The sequence below is a fragment of the Anomaloglossus baeobatrachus genome, chromosome 4, assembly GCF_048569485.1.
Source record: "Anomaloglossus baeobatrachus isolate aAnoBae1 chromosome 4, aAnoBae1.hap1, whole genome shotgun sequence".
Classification (NCBI taxonomy): domain Eukaryota; kingdom Metazoa; phylum Chordata; class Amphibia; order Anura; family Aromobatidae; genus Anomaloglossus; species Anomaloglossus baeobatrachus.
Genome location: NC_134356.1, coordinates 492,215,209 through 492,235,953, shown reverse-complemented (window position 1 = coordinate 492,235,953; position 20,745 = coordinate 492,215,209).

The following is a 20,745-nucleotide window of genomic DNA, read 5'->3' as shown; positions in this document are numbered from 1 at the left end:
TTCAGGTCATTCGACCCGTCTCTGGGTTCCAAAAGGTAGAAATGTTAAATGACCCCTCTCTGGGACTTCTAGTGTTAAGATGCTTTGAAAATGTAGTTTACATTTGTTCATCAGTTGCATATCATTAGCATATTTATTGATCATTTGATTTTCAGAACTCCATGACTTTTCCTTCATGTTGATGCAATTTCAATGTTGAAGAGTGAAATTTCATAATCATGATCACTATGTATATATAGCTGGAATATATGTCATTCTGTGCACAAATATGGTACCTGTATAGAATACCATTCCATGTACAGTATAACATTAAAGTAAAGAATCCAGCACTCTTTGAAGATGCAAGTAGTTTCGGTTTTATTAGAAATTGCAATCCAGGAAAAAAAAAATCAAAATGAATGACGTTGAGTTGCGCAACTCACCTGGGCATTTACCCATTTTCCACACCACACCCAATCTGCAATCCGTCTGAAGAAGGTCTTGATTACCGAAACATCTTTGGTTTTTATTTTGTTTCTTGATTGCACTTCCTATTAAAACCTAATCTACTTGCATCTTCAAAGAGTGCTGGATTCTTTACTTTCATGATCACTGTGTATTTTTACCTAATTGACAAGAGCGGAATCCAAGGTGCCAGGTTCTTTAGAAGAACACATCATGACACTTTGTATCCTTATTTGTATGTTTCAATTTATTTATTGCCTTGTCTGTTCTAGTGTTACAAATAAATAAAATAGTTGTTTTTTTTCTTTAATATTTACTTGATTGTTGAGTTAATTTACAATACACCGTGTGCAGAATTATTAGGCAAATGAGTATTTTGATCACATGATAATTTTTATAGATGTTGACCTACTCCAAGCTGTATAGGCTTGAGAGCCAACTACCGATTAAGTAAATCAGGTGATGTGCATCTCTGTAATGAGGAGGGGTGTGGTGTAATGACATCAACACCCTATATAAGGTGTGCTTAATTATTAGGCAACTTCCTTTCCTTTGCCAAAATGGGTCAGAAGAGAGATTAGATGGGCTCTGAAAAGTCCAAAATTGTGAGATGTCTTGCAGAGGGATGCAGCAGTCTTGAAATTGCCAAACTTTTGAAGTGTGATCACTGAACAATCAAGTGTTTCATGGCAAATAGCCAACAGGGTCACAAGAAGCGTGTTGGGCAAAAAAGGCGCAAAATAACTGCCCATGAATTGAAGGAAATCAAGCGTGAAGCTGCCAAGATGCCATTTGCCACCAGTTTGGCCATATTTCAGAGCTGCAACGTTACTGGAGTATCAAAAAGCAAAAGGTGTGCCATACTCAGGGACATGGTCAAGGTAAGGAAGGCTGAAAAACGACCACCTTTGAACAAGAAACAAGATAAAACGTCATGACTGGGCCAAGAAATATCTTAAGACTGATTTTTCAAAGGTTTGATGAACTCATGAAATGAGAGTCACTCTTGATGGGCCAGATGGATGGGCCAAAGGCTGGATCAGTAAATGGCAGAGAGCTCTACTCCGACTCAGACGCCAGCAAGGTGGAGGTGGGGTCCTGGTATGGGCTGGTATCATCAAAGATGAACTTGTGGGACCTTTTTGGGTTGAGGATGGAGTGAAGCTCAACTCCCATACCTACTGCCAGTTTCTGGAAGACAACTTCTTCAAGCAGTGGTACAGGAAAAAGTCGGTATCGTTCAAGAAAAACATGATTTTCATGTAGAACAATGTTTCATCACATGCCTTTAACTACTCCACAGCGTGGCTGGCCAGTAAAGGTCTAAAAGATTAAAAAATAATGACATGGCCCCCTTGTTCTCCTGATCTGAACCCCATCGAGAACCTGTGGTCCCTCATAAAATGTGAGATCTACAGGGAGGGAAACCAGTACACCTCTCGGAACAGTGTCTGGGAGGCTGTGGTGGCTGCTGCATGCAATGTTAATTGTAAACAGATCAAACAACTGACAGAATCTATGGATGGTAGGCTGTTGAGTGTCATCATAAAGAAAGGCTACATTGGTCACTAATTTTTTGGGTTTTGTTTCTGCATGTCAGAAATATTTATTTCTAAATTTTGTGCAGTTATATTGGTTTACCTGGTGAAAATAAACAAGTGAGATGGGAATATATTTGGTTTTTATTAAGTTGCCTAATAATTCTGCACATTAATAGTTACCTGCACATACAGATATCCTCCTAAGATAGCCAAATCTAAAAAAAACACCCAACTTCCGAAAATATTAAGCTTTGATATTTATGAGTCTTTTGGGTTGATTGAGAACATAGTTGTTGATAAATAATAAAAAAAAATTCCTCTAAAATACAACTTGCCTAATAATTCTGCACATGGTGTACTTACACTGTTTTAGTTTTTGTGTGTTTTAAAGTAGCACTTAGAAAACATTTGGAAGTGCCTGCATGTTCTCGTTTGACATTTACTTAAGAACTTTAGTTTCGGTTGAAGTTTCAGTGTAAGTAAATATTTCTTGATATCAAACATGTATTTAAAAATGGTCACGTATGACATTTTGTCCAGAAATTGGTAAAATAGAATGTATTTGAATTATCTATGTCTTCTCTTCAAATTACATGGTTATTAAAGAAGACTTTGCCTCTAGGAAAAAGGTTTCCAAAGTGCATCCAATGTAGATGTAACTTCTCTTGCACTCATCATTTACAGCTGTATTGCGGTTACTCTGGCAAGGACACCCCCACAGGAATTCCAGTTACTTTTTACTTGTGTAACAGGACCAAAGGCAAAACAATAATTGTGTTTAACTGGCAAGTAGGTACAAATCTCTTCCACTGTATACTTAGGGAAAAGCCAAAATGTTCTAAAATATGATATTCATGAAGGTTTAATGCAAGAGTTAAAAAGGGAAAATATGACTATTACTATACCTATGTTGTTATAGAAGTGCATCTCAATAAATTAGAATATCATCAAAATGTTAATTTATTTCAGTAATTCGATACAAAAAAGGAAACGCATATATTATATAGAGTCATTACACACAGAGTAATCTATTTCAAGTGTGTATTTCTGTTAATGTTGATTATTAGCTTACAGCCAATGAAAACCCAAAAGTCATTATTACAGTAAATTAGAATAAATTACCACAAAACACCTGCAAAGGCTTTCTAAGCATTTAAAATGGTCCCTTAGAATGGTTCAGTAGGCTACACAATCATGGGGAAGACTTCTGACTTGACAGATATCCAGAAGGCAGTCATTGACACACTCCACAAGAAGGGTAAGCCACAAAAGGTCATTGCTAAAGACGTCGGCTGTTCACAGTGTGCTGCATCCAAGAATATTAATGGAGAGTTGAGTGAAAGGAAAAATTGTAGTAGAAAAAGGTGCACAAGCAACCGGGATAATCACAGCCTTGATAGGATTGTTAAGAAAAGGCCATTCAAATATTTGGGGGAGATGCACAAGGAATGGACTGCTTCTGGAGTCAGTGCTTCAAGAGCCACCACACATAGACGTATCCAGGACATGGGCTACAACTGTCGCATTCCTTGTGTCAAGCCACTCATGGCCAATAGACAATGCCAGAAGTGTCTTACCTGGGCTAAGGAGAAAAGGAACTGGACTGTTGCTCAGTGGTACAAGGTGTTGTTTTCAGATGAAAGTAAAATTTACATTTCATTTGGAAATCAAGGTCCTAGAGTCTATAGAAAGAGTGGAGAGGCCACAATCCAAGCTGCTTGAGGTTTAGTGTGAAGTTTCCACAATCATTGATGGTTTGGGGAGCCATGTCATCTGCTGGTGTAGGTCCACTGTGTTTTATCAAGACCAAAGTCAGCGCAGCCGTCTACCAGGATATTTTAGAGCATTTCATGCTTCCCTCTGCCGACAATCTTTTTGGAGATGGAAATTTCATTTTCCAGCAGGACTTGACACCTGTCCACACTGCCATAAGTACCAATACCTGGTTTAATAACCACAATATCACTGTGCTTGATTGGCCAGCAAACTCACCTGACCTGAACCCCATAGAGAATCTATGGTGTATTGTCAAGAGGAAGATGATAGACACCAGACTAAACAATGCAGACGAGCTAAAGGCTGCTATCAAAGCAACCTGGGCTTCCATAACCCCTCAGCAGTGTCATAGGCTCCATGCCACGCAGCATTGATGCAGTTATTCATGCAAAAGGAGCCCAAGTATTGAGTGCATTTACTGTACATACTTTTCAGTAGGCGCCAACATTTCTGAGTTTAAAGTCATTTTTGAGTTGGTATTATATAATAGTCTAATTTTCTGAGATAATGACTTATAGGTTTTCATTAGCTGCAAGCCATAATCATCAACATTAACAGAAATAAACACTTGTAATAGATCATTCTGTGTGTAATGACTATATATAACATATACGTTTCACTTTTTGTATTAATTACTGAATTAAATTACGGTAACTTTTTGATGATAATCTAATTTATTGAGATACACTTGTATTTGAGGGCCTTAAAGGATATGGACAGCTTTGTGAATTTTTTTTACTTAGTTGAATCAGTTTTGAGCTGTAAAGCATTTTCACACTAGTGTTTTATTAAAGGGAACCTGTCAGCAGAAATTTCCCCTAAAACCTCACAGATTCCCCCTCTGCAGCTCGTGGGCTGCATTCTAGGAAGGTCCCTGTTAGTATTGTGCCCCCTTTCTGACCAAAAAAAAGAGTTTATAAAGAGGTACCTTTTTGGCTTCGGATTCTATAAATCAGACACGGGGGCGGGCTGCCTGATGGCCGTTATTCTGCCCCCTGGTCCTGTATGCCGCCCCCATCGCTGATTTCCATACTTTTGGACGCCGCCCACTGCTCCAGCCATCCCCGCGCATGCCCAGTGCCAGTCTCACGGGACTGAGCACTGTGACTGCTGGTGACGTGTGCGCAGGCAAGTGATTATGGGCGGGACTGTGACTGTTATCAGCAAGTACCCGCCCATAATCTCGTGAGCGCGCAAACCTCTCCAGCGTCACACTGTGCTCAGTGTAGATGCTAGACTGTATGGGCTGCTTCCAGGGATGACGTCCCTTTGTCACGTGATAGGGGCGTGGTCACAGAGATTAGGCTGAAGTCCAGGAGCGGAGACTGCTGCCTCGAACAAACCCCTATACAGCACAGAGGGCCTAGATGCACGGAAGCCGGGATCAGCAAGAGTCACTGGATGCAGGATCCGATCTGGACCAGATACAGGTTAACGGGATCAGGCAGAAGTCCAGAACTGAGACTGGTGCAGGTCACAGAGATTAGGCTGAAGTCCAGGAGCGGAGACTGGTGCAGGTTAACGGGATCAGGCTGAAGTCCAGAACCGGAGACTAGTGAAGGTAATGGGATCAGGCTGGGGTCTGGATGTGGAGGCTGGTGCAGGTTAACGGGATCAGGCTGAAGTCCAGAACCGGAGACTGGTGCAGGTTACTGGGATCAGGCTGGAGTGTGTGCTCAGAACGGTACTTAGGATCTGCAAGCAGAGACAGAGTTACACCAAGCACAGGCATAGAGGCACCTGAACAACTAGTACAAGAGACAAGCTACAGGGACATGTTGAACAAGCACTGGCCATGGGGAGTAACAAGTCTTAAATACCCAAGGTTACTATTAATGATATTCCGGACAGCTGTGCTGACCCTTTAAGTCTAGGTGAGTGCACGCGCGCGCCCCCTAGTGTGTATGTGTGAAGGCCGCAGACCACAGGAGGAGAGGCAGGACGCTGGAGCGCAGGTGTCTGCAGTGAGTAAGTCACTCTAGGGATTGGAGCGACGAGTGGTGAGGGGCGCCATCCCGCCCGCCTCCTTCCATCCACATTGCCGTCGGGACGCAGGTAAGCTCCAGTTCAGCGTTCCTGGGGTGTCACACGGAACGATGTGTGCTGCCCCGGGAACGATGAACAACCGGCACAGAGAAGGACGTGCGATTTTTAGAAAATGAGCGACGCGTCAACGAGCAACGATAAGGTGAGTATTTTTGCTCGTTAACAGACGCTCGTAACTGTCACATGCTACAATATGTCAAACGGCGCCGGATGTGCATCACTAACGACGTGACCCCCGACGACATATCGTTTGATATATTGTAGCGTGTAAAGCCCGCTTTACAAACTCCAGGTGTTAAACTATCCAATCCATGGATTCACTGTGAACAGCATTCTGCAGCTGGCTTTTGTACTGTAATACATAGAGGATGCAGAAAACAGGTATCCTCTGGAATGCTTGATCATGTTTCACAAAGACCTGATTGGGAATCATTACCTCAAGTAGCCTAGAAAACCCATTTCTCATAGAAAACAATGAAACAAAAGACCATAAAGAGAAAATAACATCAGGTAGCCTCTGAATATAGGCAGCAACATATAGGGTGGCTCAGTGGTTAGCACTGCAGTCTTGCAGAGCTGGGGTCCTGGGTTCAAATCCAACCAAGGACAACATCTGCAAGGAGTTTGTATGGTTTCCACTTTTTGTGTAGGTTTCCTCCAGGTACTCCGGTTTCCTCCCACACTCCAAAGACATCCTGTTAGGGAATTTAGATTGTGAGCCCCAATGGGTACAGTGATGATGATGTATAGTACAGCCCAAAAGTTTGGACACACCTTCTCATTCAAAGAGTTTTCTTTATTTTCATGACTCTGAAAATTGTAGATTCACATTGAAGGCATCAAAACTATGAATTAAAATGTGGAATGAAATACTTAAAAAAGTGTGAAACAACTGAAAATAGGTCTTATATTCTAGGTTCTTCAAAGTAGTCACCTTTTGCTTTCATTACTACTTTGCACACTATTGGCATTCTCTTGATGAGTTCAAGAGGTAGTCACCTGAAATGGTTTTCCAACATTCTTGAAGGAGTTCCCAGAAATGCTTAGCACTTGTTGGCCCTTTTACCTTCACTGTGCGGTCCAGCTCACCCCAAACCATCTCGATTGGGTTCAGGTCTGGTGACTGTGGAGGCCAGGTCATCTGGCATAGCACCCCATCACTCTCCTTCTTAGTCAAATAGCCCTTACACAGCCTGGAGGTGTGTTTGGGGTCATTGTCCTGTTGAAAAATAAATGATGGTCCAACTAAACGCAAACCGGATGAAATAGCACGCCGCTGCAAGATGCTGTGGTAGCCATGCTGGTTCTGTATGCCTTCAATTTTGTATAAATCTCCAACAGTGTCACCAGCAAAGCACCCCACACCATCACACCTCCTCCTCCACAAAGACACGGTGGTTGGATACAAAGATCTCAAATTTGGACTCATCAGACCAAAGCCCAGATTTCCACTGGTCTAATGTCCATTCCTTGTGTTCTTTAGCCCAAACAAGTCTCTTCTGCTTGTTGCCTGTCCTTAGCAGTGGTTTCCTAGCAGCTATAGTTAGGTCCAGTAATATTTGGACAGTGACACAATTTTCGCGAGTTGGGCTCTGCATGCCACCACATTGGATTTGAAATTAAACCTCTACAACAGAATTCAAGTGCAGATTGTAACATTTAATTTGAAGGTTTGAACAAAAATATCTGATAGAAATTGTAGGAATTGTACACATTTCTTTACAAACACTCCACATTTTAGGAGGTCAAAAGTAATTGGACAAATAAACCAAACCCAAACAAAATATTTTTATTTTCAATATTTTGTTGCAAATCCTTTGGAGGCAATCACTGCCTTAAGTCTGGAACCCATGGACATCACCAAACGCTGGGTTTCCTCCTTCTTAATGCTTTGCCAGGCCTTTACAGCCGCAGCCTTCAGGTCTTGCTTGTTTGTGGGTCTTTCCGTCTTAAGTCTGGATTTGAGCAAGTGAAATGCATGCTCAATTGGGTTAAGATCTGGTGATTGACTTGCCCATTGCAGAATGTTCCACTTTTTAGCAGTCATGAACTCCTGGGTAGCTTTGGCTGTATGCTTGGGGTCATTGTCCATCTGTACTATGAAGCGCCGTTCGATCAACTTTGCGGCATTTGGCTGAATCTGGGCTGAAAGTATATCCTGGTACACTTCAGAATTCATCCGGCTACTCTTGTCTGCTGTTATGTCATCAATAAACACAAGTGACCCAGTGCCATTGAAAGCCATGCATGCCCATGCCATCACGTTGCCTCCACCATGTTTTACAGAGGATGTGGTGTGCCTTGGATCATGTGCCGTTCCCTTTCTTCTCCAAACTTTTTTCTTCCCATCATTCTGGTACAGGTTGATCTTTGTCTCATCTGTCCATAGAATACTTTTCCAGAACTGAGCTGGCTTCATGAGGTGTTTTTCAGCAAATTTCACTCTGGCCTGTCTATTTTTGGAATTGATGAATGGTTTGCATCTAGATGTGAACCCTTTGTATTTACTTTCATGGAGTCTTCTCTTTACTGTTGACTTAGAGACAGATACACCTACTTCACTGAGAGTGTTCTGGACTTCAGTTGATGTTGTGAACGGGTTCTTCTTCACCAAAGAAAGTATGCGGCGATCATCCACCACTGTTGTCATCCGTGGACACCCAGGCCTTTTTGAGTTCCCAAGCTCACCAGTCAATTCCTTTTTTCTCAGAATGTACCCGACTGTTGATTTTGCTACTCCAAGCATGTCTGCTATCTCTCTGATGGATTTTTTCTTTTTTTTCAGCCTCAGGATGTTCTGCTTCACCTCAATTGAGAGTTCCTTAGACCGCATGTTGTCTGGTCACAGCAACAGCTTCCAAATGCAAAACCACACACCTGTAATCAACCCCAGACCTTTTAACTACTTCATTGATTACAGGTTAACGAGGGAGACGCCTTCAGAGTTAATTGCAGCCCTTAGAGTTCCTTGTCCAATTACTTTTGGTCCCTTAAAAAAGAGGAGGCTATGCATTACAGAGCTATGATTCCTAAACCCTTTCTCCGATTTGGATGTGAAAACTCTCATATTGCAGCTGGGAGTGTGCACTTTCAGCCCATATTATATATATAATTGTATTTCTGAACATGTTTTTGTAAACAGCTAAAATAACAAAACTTGTGTCACTGTCCAAATATTTCTGGCCCTGACTGTATTTTACCTGAAGATCTGCTGCACAAAGTCTCCTCTTAACAGTTGTTCTAGAGATGAGAAGGTGTGTCCAAACGTTTGGTCTGTACTGTATGTAAAGTGCTATAGATTTAAAAAATTGAATTTTTATATCATAGCAAATTCAGAAATGGGGTTCCCACCTATGTCGACTGAAGGCTGTATACTCGTGGATGTGTGGTTTATTGTATGTGGTGCACAGAGTCCAACCCACTTGCTGGTTTAGATCAACTGAGGGGTTCAACTGTTGCAATCATCCTGGGATGGTGCCAATGAGTAGATTTACTTGTACCTAAAAACAGGATGTTAAAGTCATCAAAGTCATTGGTACATTTTATGAGACCCACATATCAGTGTGGAGAATTTTAGAAAAGCATGGGAATATTTTGAGGACAGATAGTGATCTGTGGAATATCATTAGTGAGAAATGGAACATCACATTCTCCAAGATTAAAAGTCTGAGATTCATTGGTTAGGAGTACTGCAAGCCACCCTCCCCCCACATGTGCTGCAAGCCACCCTCCCCCCACATGTGCTGCAAGCCACCCTCCCCCCACATGTACTGCTGCAAGCCACCCTCCCCCCACATGTACTGCTGCAAGCCACCCTCCCCCCACATGTGCTGCAAGCCACCCTCCCCCCCGGGGCCCCCCCTCCTCCATGTGCCATCTCTCTCTCCCATCAGACTCTGCCCCCCTCCCCGATCTGCTGCCTGCTCTCTCCCATCCTCTTCATCTACTGCCCCCTCTCACCCTCCTCAATCTGTTGCCTCCTTCATCTGCTGCCTCTTCTGTCTGCTGAGATCCTGCTGCCTAGATCCATCCTGTAAGGTAGGTATCCCCATCTCACCTCCCTCCCCCCCCATCCTCTGCCGCTCCTCCATCCGCTGCGCCATTTCCCATCATCCATCCGCTGCGCCATTTCCCATCATCTGTCCGCTGCGCCCTTTCCCATCCTCTGCCGCTCCTCCATCCGCTGCGCCCTTTCCCATCTTCCATCCGCTGCTCCCTTTCCCATCTTCCATCCGCTGCGCCCTTTCTCATCTGCCGCCCCGCCCTCTCGCATCGCATTATCCAGAGCAGTTGCTCGCTTCCAGACTGCAGTGGATGATGCGATGCGAGACCCGTGCATTGCTCTCACGTTTGGCACTGGTCTTAGTGGCAGGCGCTCATTTTTTTTTTTTTATTCATTTTTTTTTTTTACTGATGTCTGTATTTTTTTATTTCGCCAAACTAATTTTTTTGTATGGGGGGGGTCTAGTTTCCAAAATGGGATCACATGTGGGGGGGGCTCCATTGTTTAGGCACCTCAGGGGGTCTCCAAATGAAACATGGCGTCTGCTAATAATTCCAATCAATTTTACTGTGAAATGGCGCTCCTTCTCTTCTGAGCCCCGCCGTACGCCCAAACAATTGATTTCCACCACATATGAGGTATCTGCGTACTCAGGAGAAATTGCACAATGCATTTTATGGTGCATTTTTTCCTGATACCCTTGTGGAAAAAAAAGCTACCTGGTTGAAGCAACAGTTTTGTGGTAAAAAAAAAATGTTTTCTTTTCACGGCTCAACGATATAAACTTCTGTGAAGCCCCCAGGGGTTCAAAGTGCACATCAAACATCTAGAAAAAATATTTGAGGGCTCTAGTTTCCAAAATGGGGTTACTTATGGGGGAGCTCCATTGTTTAGGTACCTCAGGGGGTCTTCAAACCCGACATGGCGTCCGCTAATGAGTGCAGCTAATTTTGCACTCAAAAATTCAAATGGCGCTCCTTGCCTTCCGAGTCCTGCCGTGTGCCCAAACATTTGATTTCCACCACATATGGGGTATCTGCGTACTCAGGAGAAAATGCACAATACATTTTATGGTGCATTTTTTCTTGATACCCTTGTGAAAATACTAATTTTTATGGCTAAAGTAACATTTTTGTGTTTTTCTCAAATCACCCCAAATGTGATGTGGTACCTAAAAAAATTTTTTTTTGTAAATTTTGTTGGAAAAATGAGAAATTGCTGATGAACTTTGAACCCTTCTAACTTCCTAACGGAATTTTTTTTTTTTTTTCAAAAATTGCGCTGGTGTAAAGCAGACAAGTGGGAAAGTTATTTAGTAACTATTTTGTGTGACATATCTTTTAGATTTATGGGCATAAAATTTCAAATTTTGAAAATTGCAAAATTTTCAAAAATTTCGCCAAATTTCCGAAATTTTCACAAATAAACGCAAAACATATCGGCCTAAATTTACCACTGACATGAAGTACAATATGTCACGAAAAAACAATCTCAGAATCGCCAGGATCCGTTGACGTGTTCCAGAGTTATAACCTGTCAAAGTGACACAAGTGTCAAAATTGCAAAAAATGGCCGGGTCTTTAAGGTGAAAACAGGCTGGGGGCTGAAGGGGTTAATGGGTATTGCTACCATCTAGAAAGTATATTTACATGGCACTAATCACAGTGTAGGGTGGTTGTGGTTGGCACCCGGCGTGCCTATACACTGCTATATAGTGTGTGGTTATTTTATAGACAGGCATTGATACATCCATTGATGTCTAAGGGGCCCACAGATAATTAGAAACGACTAGTAAAAACACACTGTATACATTAGTATAACCTTGGAATGATTGATTTAATTGAACAAGCATAGTGCCTAAATGTGTACATCTTATTTAGATCTCATCGTTCTCTTGCTCTTTGTTGTTTTTTGAACGGACAGACAATCCCCTCTCTCTGAAATTGGTAGTGCCGTGGTAATTGAATTATGTGGATGGCCGAACCAATTTCAGGATTTTAAATGGGTGTTGGATCACTGTGTGTATTTTAGAAGAACCCCAATTAAAGGTTACATTTTAAATTAATTACATGCTGCTTTTTCGGAGTTAATATACCGTATTTTTCGCTTTATAAGACGCACTTTTGTTCCGCCAAATTTTGGGGGAAAGTATGGGGTGCGTCTTATAAGCCGATTATACGGTGGGGGAGGGGGTGTGTATATATATATATATATATATATATATATTATATATATATATATATATACACTGCAGGGTCCGCTCTGGAGCGCTGCTGGGGGCAGGTGAACGCTGCGGGTTGCAGCCTTTGATCTCCTGCTCCCGCTCATATAATATGCACAGCCGCTGTCCACCACCATGGTGCTGAAATCGCACCGCAGTGACGGGCTGGGGAAACAGTGCATATTATATGAGCCTGCGTCCCACTGTGATCGCACATGCCCCCCCTGTGTTAGATATGGCCCTCATGCTGCTGCTCATGCTAAAATAATAAAGCTTTACTTACCCCCCCCCAGCTTTTCTTCCGGTGTCTCTGCTTCCACAGTGATCAGGCAGGCACGCAAAGATGAGATCACTCTGCTCTGCCGATCACATGACCGGCACCAAGAACTATGAAGTGGAGAAACAGAAGCACGCAGGCAGACAGGCGGGAGTTCAGCGCTGGAGGAGGTAAGGAAAGAGTGTTTTATTTTACTATGGGCAGCAGCATGGGGGCGATATCTAACACAGGGGAACGTGTGCAATCCATAGGGGGCCATAGGCAGCACAGGGGAACATATGCAATCCATAGGGGACCATAGGCAGCACAGGGGAACGTATGCAATCCATAGGGAACCATAGGCAGCACAGGGGAACATATGCAATCCATAGGGGACCATAGGCAGCACAGGGGAATGTATGCAATCCATAGGGGACCATAGGCAGCACAGGGGAACATATGAAATCCATAGGGGACCATAGGCAGCACAGGGGAACGTATGCAATCCATAGGGGACCATAGGCAGCACAGGGGAACGTGTGCCAGCACAAGGGGGCTATATTCAATATAAGGGGGCCATATCCAGATTAAGGGGGCTAATTTTAGGATGGGGGGCTATGAGGGACATATACCCTATATGATTTGTTAGACGGACACTGGCATTATAAGATGGACCCCATTTAACATTAAAAAAAAAATTCTCTTTTCCTTCACCAAATTTGGGGGTGCATCTTATAAAGCAAAAAATACGGTACATGTTGGAATCTGTTATACTAAACCTATTGGTTGTGAATAAGTGCTTTTCCTTCTGGTATTGCAAGGCTGCAGACAGTGCTCTTTTCTGTCCTGTCCTATTTAGATAGTTTGGGCCTCATCTTTGCTGAATCTATTTTCTATCTGTGTATTATGCTTTCCTTCATCACCGTAATCTTTACATGTGGGGGCACTCTATATCTTTCGGGACTGCTCCGAGGCAGATTAGTCTTTCCTGCATTTCCCTCTGTAGGAATAATTAGTTCTCCGGCTGTGTCGAGGCGACCACGTTATCGTAGGTACGTCCCATGGCTACTTCTAGTTGTGTTTTAGGGGTACTTTGCACGCTGCGACATCGCTAGCCGATGATAGCGATGCCGAGCGCGATAGTACCCGCCCCCGTCGCACATGCGATATCTTGTAATAGCTGCCGTAGCGAATATTATCGCTACAGCAGCTTCACACGGACTTACCTGCCCTGCGACTTTGCTCTGGCCGGTGAACCACCTCCTTCCTAAGGGGGCGGGTTGTGCAGCGTCACAGCGATGTCACACGGCAGGCGGCCAATAGAAGCAGAGGGGCGGAGATGAGCGGGACGTAAACATCCTGCCCACCTCCTTCCTTCCACATAGCCGGTGGAGGCAGGTAAGGCGATTTTCCTTGCTCCTGCGGCTTCACACACGGCTGCCGCAGGAACGACGAACAACATCGTATCTCCTGTTGGTGCGACATTATGGAAATGACCGACGCTACACAAATCACCGATTTTCGACGCTTTTGTGATCGTTTATCGGCGCATCTAGGCTTTACACGTTGCAACGTCGTTACCGGCGCCGGATGTGCGTCACTTTCGATTTGACCCCGACGATATCGCAGTAGCGATGTCGCAACGTGCAAAGTTCCCCTTAGTGTTAGGTCTGCAGTTCGTTGAGATTCCAACCACTCTGGTAACATTCTGGGTTTCCTAGTTTTTTGTCCTTTTCCTGATCCTCCTCAGTCACCGAATGATAACAACGATGTTTCACACACTCCCATGACGCAGAGCTGACATTGCTGTCCCTGTGGACTACGTCGGACTAAGGATTTTTTTTATAATAAATATGGAGTCTCTAAATATTATTTTTTTGTTTTGGGTGTTTTGAGGTCATACTTGTGATGACATAGACACTCAGTGCCTAGCATGGGTTAAAGTTTCTTAAAATTCAGCCAGATGTGAAGACAGTTGGTTTAAAGATGGGGGATAATCTCTCATTGTTCTACAAGACTCTTGAGAGTCTAAAGGCCCCGTCACACTAAGCAACATCGCTAGCAACATAGCTAGCAACATCGCTGCTAACGAACAACTTTTGTGACGTAGCAGCGATGTTGCTAGTGATGTCGCTGTGTGTGACATCCAGCAACAACCTGGCCCCTGCTGTGAGGTCGTTGGTTGTTGCTGAATGTCCTGGGCCATTTTTTAGTTGTTGCTGTCCCGCTGTGAAGCACACATCGCTGTGTGTGACAGCAACAACTAAATGTGCAGGCAGCAGGAGCCGGCTTCTGCAGAGGCTGGTAACCACAGTAAACATCGGGTAACCAAGAAGCCCTGTCCTTGGTTACCCGATATTTACCTTCGTTACCAGCCTCCTCCGCTCTCACTGTCTGTGCCGGCTCCTGCTCTGTGCACATGTAGCTGCAGCACACATCGGGTAATTAACCCGATGTGTGCTGTAACTAGGAGAGCAGGGAGCCAGCGCTAAGCGGTGTGCGCTACTCCCTGCTCTCTGCACGTGTAGCTGCGTGCGCTGGTGGTAACCAAGGTAAATATCGGGTTGGTTACCCGATATTTACCTTAGTTACCAAGCGCAGCATCTTCCACGCGGCGCTGGGGGCTGGTCACTGGTTGCTGGTGAGCTCACCAGCAACTCGTGTAGCGACGCTCCAGCGATCCCTGCCAGGTCAGGTTGCTGGTGGGATCGCTGGAGCGTCGCAGTGTGACATCTCACCAGCAACTTCCTAGCAACTTACCAGCGATCCCTATCGTTGTTGGGATCGCTGGTAAGTTGTTTAGTGTGACTGGACCTTTAGGCCCAGTCACACACAACGACTTACCAGCGATCCCGAAAACGATGTGACCTGATAAGGATCGCAGGTAAGTCGCTGGGAGATCGCAGGTGAGATGTCACACAGTCAGATCTTACCAGCGATGCAGGAACAATACAGGTCGCAGTAGCGACCTGTATAACGATCTCAGCAGTCACTGTGACCCTGTCACACAGTGTCAAACACAGCGATGTGTCCTGCTCAGCAGGACATCACCTTTGAAGAAAATGGCCTGGACCATTCTGCAACGACTAGAGATCTCACAGCAGGGGCCTGATCGCTGGTAGATGTCACATATAACGAGATCGCTAACGGTATCGCTACTGCGTCACCAAACGGTGACTCAGCAGCGATCTCGCTAGCGATCTCGTTATGTGTGACGGTACCTTAATGTTACAGTTCTTGTTGACTCATGTAATTGCCTTGGCCAATGAAGGCTAGACACCCAGATAAATCAATTATGCGAACCTCCCATTGTATTACAATGTGAATTGTTAGATGTGAGCTGTCTCTCCCTCATCTCTGGACATTCTGTACACGGCTTGAAATCTGGCCAATAAGAGCCCAGTTTTATCCACCAATTGTGAAGACCCCAATGGTCTGAATGGAGAGCTCAGGGGTATAAGAAGGAGGACTGTCTATTGCCCAGAGAGACTCTTGCTACATGCTACCAATCTAGGATCTGCGGATCCAATTGGCAAGCCATAGCTGAACCTGGATTATAACCCTACACCATGTTCCAAATTACTATGCAAATTGGATTTAAGTGTCATAGCGATTTATTTTTTTTTTTTTCAATGAAACTCATTGAAGGTATTGTGTCTCAGGGTTCTTGGGATCACTGAAATCAATCTCAGATGCCTGTGATAATTAGTTTGCCAGGTGAGCCCAATAAAAGGAAAACTGGATGTTCCACAATATTAAGCAGGCCACAGTTTTCAAGTAACATGGGAAAGAAAAAGGATCTCTCTGCTGCTGAAAAGCAACAAATAGGGCAATGCCTTGCACAAGAGATGCAAACATTAGATATTTTACAAAAACTTAAGCGTGATCATCGTACTGTGAAGAGATTTGTGGCTGATTCTGAGCACATACGTATTTGTGCTGATAAAGGCAGAATGAGGAAGGTTTTTGCCAGGCAAGTTCATCGCATTAAGAGAGCAGCTGCTAAAAAGCCATTACAAACCAGCAAACAGATATTTGAAGCTGCTGGTGCCTCTTGAGTCCCTCGAAACTCAAGGTGTACGACCCTTCAAAGGCTTGCTGTGGTGCATAAACCTACTATTTGGCCACCCCTAACCAGTGCTCACAAGCAGAAATGGTTACAGTGGGCCCAGACATACATGAAGACTAATTTTCAAACAGTCTTGTTTACTGATGAGTGTCGAGCAACCCTGGATGGTCCTGATGGATGGAGTAGTGGATGGTTGGTGGATGGCCACCATATCCAAACAAGGCTGCGACGTCAGCAAGGAGGTGGAGGAGTCATGTTTTGGGCCGAAATCATGGGGAGACATCTGGTAGGCCCCTTTAGGGTTCCTGAAGGTGTGAAAATGACCTCTACAAATTATATAGAGTTTCTGAATGACAACTTTCTTCCATGGTACAAAAAGCAGAAACGTGCTTTCAGGAGAAAAATCATCTTCATGCATGACAATGCACCATCTCATGCTGCAAAGAATAACTCTGTCATTGGCTTCTATGGGCATAAAAGGAGATAAACTCATGGTGTGGCAACCATCTTCCCCTGACCTCAACCCTATAGAGAACCTTTGGCGTATCATCAAGCAAAAGATCTATGAGGGTGGGAGGCAGTTTACATCAAAACAGCAGCTGTGGGAGGCTATTCTGAAATCATGCAAAGAAATTCAAGCAGAAACTCTCCAAAAACTCACAAGTTCAATGGATTTAAGAATTGTGAAGGGGATATCAAAGAAGGGTTCCCATGTTAACATGTAACTTGGCCTGTAAGGATGTTTTGGATTTAAATAGCTTTTTATTTCAGTGAATGTGACCTCCTAATGCTGCAAATTCCACAAATGAGCATTTTCAGTTCTTTAGAACATATAAAATGTTTAGAAACCTACTGTGCCTAATAATTTGGAACAGTGCATTTTAAGTTTTTTTTTTAATTTTGAAGATTATACTGTTATCATTGGGAAGTTTCTTCAATAAAATTCAATGTATACTCTAACGGGTGATGACTTTTATTAGACTGACTGTCATTTTCACCGACCATTTAGAAAATCAGAGAAAAATATAATTTGCATAACAATTTGGAACATGGTGTACATGGACTTCAACATTGAATGCAAGGATTCGGCTGTGATACCAGAGACTACTTAAGGAAGAAACCCAGGTTGGGACAATTTGGTCACCTGGCTACAGACTTTGCAGACCTCAGACAGCTTCCTAAATCTGGCGTTATTCCATTCTCGGTGGGTGCCCGCCGAAAGCGGGGTGCTGCTGGATTGGAGCAAGTAGCCCTGGAAGCTCTGAGGCTGAGACATTCTAATCCCTGGTGAGCCAGCGGAAGGGTGAGAATCTGTTGCCTGTTACATTTGTGTGTTTTGCTGGTTATGTGCTATGTGCCGTTAATTGTTTGGGGATCCAATAAAGTCTTAATATTGTGATACTGTGTTGTCTGATTAATAATAATCTTTATTTCTATAGCGCCAACATATTCCGCAGCACTTTACAATTCAGGAGGATCATATACAAACAAGTAACAGTTATAGAAAATACAATATTTAAATGGCAAAAAGACAACCCCGCTCGTGAGAGCTTACAATCTACAATGAGATGGGGTGGGCAAAGTACAAGTGCTTATTTACAATGACAATCCAGCCATCTCAAGAAAATGGAGGATAGATAATGGCTTCCTGGACCAGTTGGCCAGAGCCTTGAGATGCATTTGGGTGCCATGGAGTTTGACGTGGGGTTATTTTCTGAGAAACTGTGGAGGGATTAGGTGAATTTAGTTTGGCTAGGGATTGTGATAGGCCGCCCCAGAAAGGAGCGTTTTTAGGGTGCGTCTGAAGCTGAGTAAGTTGTGGTTCGTCCTAACTTCTTGGGGTAAGGCGTTCCAGAGGTTTGGTGCAGCTCGGAAGAAGTCTTAGATTCGGGAGTGGGAGGTCCGAATTAGTGTGGATGTTAGTCGAAAGTCATTTGCAGAGCATAGAGAACGGGTGGGATGATAGACAGAGAGGAGGGTGGAGATGTAGGGGGGTGCCGCATTGTGAAGAGCTTTGTGGGTGAGAACAAGCAGTTTGAATTGGATCCTGTGATATATGGGCAGCCAGTGCAATGACTGGCACAGAGCAGAGGCATCCGAGTAGCGGTTAGCCAGATAGATGACCCTGGCTGCTGCATTAAGGATGGACTGTAGAGGAGAGAGTCTAGTTAGGGGAGACCAATTAATAGAGTTACAGTAGTCAAGGCGAGAGTGGATCAGGGCCACGGTGAGGGCTTTTGTCGTTTCCATTGTGAGAAAGGGGCGGATTCTAGAGATGTTCTTGAGGTGCAAGCGGCAGGTGCGGGCAAGAGATTGTATGTGGGAGGTGAAGGACAGATCGGTGTCAAGTATAACACCCAGACAGCGAGCCTTCTGCCTAGGACTTATCGTTGTGCCACACAGAGAGTGAGATGTCAGGTTTAGGAAGGTTGGAAGATGCAGGGAAAAGAAGTTCAGTTTTGGAAAGGTTAAGTTTCAGTAGTGTAGTGTTCCGCCCAAGGTTAAGGAGGTCAGGCATTCAGTTGTGATGAGCCCTGCGCCATGCTGTCTTTCTAAATGCAGCCGGGCCAGCGGACGAGAGCACCCACTGACCCCCGTGTCTCCACAATACCCTTGGGACCAGAAGGGGTGGGGCCTCAGCCAACAAAGCTGATAACAGGAAGCAACATTATTCTGTTGGCTGAGGCCCCGCCCCTTCTGGTCCCATGGGTATGACCTCATCACAGGTCCTGCTAGTGAAAAGTTAAATCAATGGTATAATACTGATGCTAATTCTAACAGGGGGAGGGGATAACTATGAATACCCCCTAGATATTATCTGCTCCTCTGCAGCTGTCACTCAAGAAGATGACAATTTTATAAACTTTACTTTCCTGGATTTCAAAACCTAAACATCCGAGCTGACCACTACAGGTATGTATAGCATCAGCCTGATAGTGCAAGTATAGCACTGGCTTTAGCTTATATACGAAAATCCTGGTGATTGGTTCCCTTTAAGCCACAAGTAGATAATACTGGTATATACAGTGCCTACAAGTAGTATTCAACCCCCTGCAGATTTAGCAGGTTTACACATTCGGAATTAACTTGGCATTGTGACATTTGGACTGTAGATCAGCCTGGAAGTGTGATATGCACTGCAGCAAAAAAGAATGTTATTTCTTTCTTTTTTTTTTTTTTAAATTGTGAAAAGTTTATTCAGAGGGTCATTTATTATTCAACCCCTCAAACCACAAGAATTCTGTTTGGTTCCCCTAAAGTATTAAGAAGTATTTCAGGCACAAAGAACAATGAGCTTCACATGTTTGGATTAATTATCTCTTTTTCCAGCCTTTTCTGACTAATTAAGACCCTCCCCAAACTTGTGAACAGCACTCATACTTGGTCAACATGGGAAAGACAAAGGAGCATTCCAAGGCCATCAGAGACAAGATCGTGGAGGGTCACAAGGCTGGCAAGGGGTACAAAACCCTTTCCAAGGAGTTGGGCCTACCTGTCTCCACTGTTGGGAGCATCATCCGGAAGTGGAAGGCTTATGGAACTACTATTAGCCTTCCACGGCCTGGACAGCCTTTGAAAGCTTCCACCCGTGCCGAGGCCAGGCTTGTCCGAAGAGTCAAGGCTAACCCAAGGACAACAAGGAAGGAGCTCCGGGAAGATCTCATGGCAGTCAAGCATGGTGGTGGCAGCATCATGCTGTGGGGCTGTTTCTCAGCCAAGGGGCATGGCCATCTGGTCCGCATCCATGGGAAGATGGATAGCACGGCCTCCCTGGAGATTTTGGCCAAGAACCTCCGCTCCTCCATCAAGGATCTTAAGATGGGTCGTCATTTCATCTTCCAACAAGACAACGACCCAAAGCACACAGCCAAGAAAACCAAGGCCTGGTTCAAGAGGGAAAAAATCAAGGTGTTGCAGTGGCCTAGTCAGTCTCCTGACCTTAACCCAATTGAAAACTTGTGGAAGGAGCTCAAGATTAAACCAGACAGCAGCTGCAGAACTACAAGGCTCAGCATCCTCCATCCAGGACTGTATGCAGGAGTTTTTTGCCCCCCCAAAAAAATGACGTGGGCTTCGCCATATTTTTGTATGCTAACCGGGTACAGCAGGCAGGTACAGGCTGCCCCCAACCCCATCTGCCTATTTGTACCCGGCAGGGAACCAAAAATATAGAGAAGCCCTTTTTTTTTTTAGTTCATGAATTTCATGAAATAATTTAAAAAAAAAACCAGTGGCCTAGTCAGTCTCCTGACCTTAACCCAATTGAAAACTTGTGGAAGGAGCTCAAGATTAAAGTCCACATGAGACACCTAAAGAACCTAGATAACTTGGAGAAGATCTGCATGGAGGAGTGGGCCAAGATAACTCCAGAGACCTGTGCCGGCCTGA